Raw genomic sequence first — 3,008 nt, 5'->3', positions numbered from 1 at the left:
TTCTACAAATCTGCCAATCAAATCTGCCAATCAAATGGCAAGGCTTGTTTCTACTAATCTCTACTTAATATTAATACTAACACTTAGTTTTCACTAGCGTTTTTTGCCCGCGCACTGCTGCGGGAATGTAACATCAAATGAAATATAAGTATTGTATATAAGAATTATAAGTGTCAGCAGAATCTGGCATGTCGTAGTTGATAACAATGTTAACACGTTCGATGTCAATTCCTCTACCGACTAAATCAGTTGCCACAAGAATCCTGTTCTGACCCTCCTTGAATCCTTTGTACCGCTTCAACCTACAAAAGAGATACAATTTAAGGTTAAAAACTGAACCTCCCAAATTGAAAATAACTTGGGCCAAAAAACATTGACAGTTCAACAAGACATTAAACAAGACACCAGGGTAAGCAGGGGAGAGAGGTAGGACCAGTGGAACACAAACACCAGAAGATACCCGGAGAGAGTACCCATGGCCTTAAACTTCGATTTAAAAGTATGAAAAAGCTCGAAAGCAGAAGAGTCCTTAGGCATGCAACTTGAGAAGAAAAATTTATAAAACTCGGCAACTATATAGAAGAACAAAAATAGAAAACACTGAAAAGTAGCGATTGAATACTCATTTTCCAGAACACAATAAATGAAATTCAACCGTTTTTAAGGGTAACGAAATTCATTGATCTCCCTCTTATGGTACAACCTATAATCATCTTCTTCTTTCTCTTCACGACCATTGTTAATATATCAAGGTCAAAATTGTCTGGATACTTGTCTTGAATTCCAGAAACTGGGATTGTGAAAAAAGAAATCATGTTTGAGTTGTTCTGCATAGTACAGTAAAGTGAATAAATGTTGGGAAAACCATCAAAAGAGACCCACCTGGAAGCAAGCAGAACAAACGTTATGACTTCTATCATCAAAGTTGAGTAATTGATCGATATATATATGACTCTAGGAAAATTGCAGCTCTTAAGGCAGATTTACGGCAGTGGGTTTCTCAAGGATTACAATCCGAGCCTGCATCATGGCACAAGTGATGGCAAAATATGATATCAATAAATGAAAAAATACAGAATTCCACCAAACATATTATGCTTTAACCAAAACACGAAATAACCACCAAACATCAGAATTCCAGAAACCAAAAATACAAAGCAAACAATTACAATAAAATTAGTATTTAGCATAATCAAATTAACAAACAATAACGTGAACCTTCATAGTTGCCTCCAGGCCAAATCTGGATCTATTCCGATGATTGATGTCTGGTTTACAAAGTTTTCAAGCAACTGGGACATGAAATCTACCTCCTCAACAGTTTAATCCCACTGAGAGAGGTCCATTCTACCAAATCATCAAAAAATTCAAAAGGTCTGATTAGCTCACCTTCATCAAGCATAATTCCGACGTTCAATCCCTTGAAAACATTAGATTCAGCCAGCTTCTCAGCACCGTCGTGTCCCCCAATCTCCTCATCAGGACCATATGACAAATAAACAGACCTTTTGGGCTTAAACCCAGAAGCCTTGAGCCGTCGAATCGCCTCCAAGTACTGAATCCCGACGCACTTCATGTCCTGGGACCCCCTGGCGTAAACGTCACCGTTCGAGTCCAAGTTGGCCGAGAAAGGGGGGTGTACCCACTTGTCGTGCTCGGCCGGAACGACGTCGGTGTGGGAATTGAGAAGAACAAGGGAGAGAGAGATGAGATGAGGGCTTGTCGGCTAGATGAGGGAGAGATCAGAGATGAGAGATTAGGGCTCGGCTATTCGATTCGATAGAAACAATGGAACGAAAGTGAAGTTTGTGAAATGGTATTCAGACCTAAAAACATATGAACGGCAAAGATTAAATCCAAAACAATGAACGGTTGAAATAATTCTTTTATAATTAAAAGAAAAAATATATATATATAATATTTATTTTCGGTTCGGTATGGGAATACCGAAAATTTGAGATTCAAAACCGAATCCCATACCGAAAATATCGGTTTGGTTCGGGATTACATACCGAAAATTTCGGGATTTTTGGTTTGGGATTTTTTTGGTTTGGGATCGGGATTTTTTCGGTTTGGTTTGGGATTTTTGGGATTTTTTTCCAGCCCTAAAAATAATACCCAAAACAAATAATTAAATACAAATTTTAATTTAATTAATTCGGTTCGGTTTGGTTTGGTTTCTAGATCACTAAAATTGAACCAAACCAAAAGAATTCGGTTCGGTTCGGTTTTTTCAATTCGGTTCGGTTTTTTCGATTTCGGTTCGGTTCGACTTTCGATTTTTTTTTTTCGATTTTCGGGTTTTTGAACCCACCCCTAGTGCATAAATCTTCAACACATCCACTACTCATTGCGCCTCATCCACTGTAGCATTACCAAACAACACTGAATCATCCGCAAAGAACAAGGGTGTTGTCGTTACCCCGTTTGGCAACACCCTAAAACCATTAAGAACACCCCGCTCCAAACCATTCATGATCAACATGGAAAACTCATCGGTGCAGAGAAGGAATAAGTAGGGAAATAATGGGTCTCCTTGCCTCAACCCCTTCTTCGGCAAAATGTACCCGGTCGGGGTTTCGTTGACTAGAATACTGAAGGAAGCAATGGAGATGCATTCCTTAATCCATCTACAAAAAAGCGGCGCAAAACCCATTTTTGCCATTATAGTTAGGATGAACTCTTATTCAACGCGATCGTAAGCCTTAGCCATGTCCAACTTTATTGCCATGCCTGCTTGATCCTCATTTTTTTTATGAAGCAGGGAATGCAGAATTTCATGCACCACTAGTATGTTGTCTTGAATTTGCTTCCCAGTGACAAAGGCAGATTAATTGTCACTAATCACCTTCGGCATCACCTTCTTTAATTTATTTGTAAGTACATTGGCAAAAATCTTATAGATTACATTGCATAGCATAATAAGTCGATATTGCGTCATGTTCTTCAGGCATTTCACCTTTAGAATGAACACCAAGTTGGTATGGTTTAGTTTCCACAAGAGCGTG

General features: G+C 38.7%; 1 long non-coding RNA gene across 2 annotated transcripts; it reads right to left on the bottom strand.

Annotated features, from left to right (window-relative positions):
• Positions 1–613: 613 nt before the first annotated feature.
• Positions 614–1,803, bottom strand: LOC108169535 (uncharacterized). 2 transcript variants are annotated; one of them, XR_003769664.2, is made up of 3 exons: positions 1,390–1,803; positions 883–1,020; positions 614–790 (listed from the first exon to the last, which is right to left on the bottom strand). It is a non-coding gene; the product is annotated as an uncharacterized lncRNA (long non-coding RNA). The 2 variants fall into 2 exon arrangements; XR_001785792.3 differs by lacking the exon at positions 1,390–1,803 and adding an exon at positions 1,219–1,373.
• Positions 1,804–3,008: the final 1,205 nt, after the last annotated feature.

Source organism: Malus domestica, chromosome 15 (assembly GCF_042453785.1).
Source record: "Malus domestica chromosome 15, GDT2T_hap1".
In the NCBI taxonomy this organism is placed as follows: domain Eukaryota; kingdom Viridiplantae; phylum Streptophyta; class Magnoliopsida; order Rosales; family Rosaceae; genus Malus; species Malus domestica.
The sequence above is the reverse complement of the archived record's forward strand: the minus strand, read 5'-3'. Positions and strand labels throughout refer to the sequence as shown.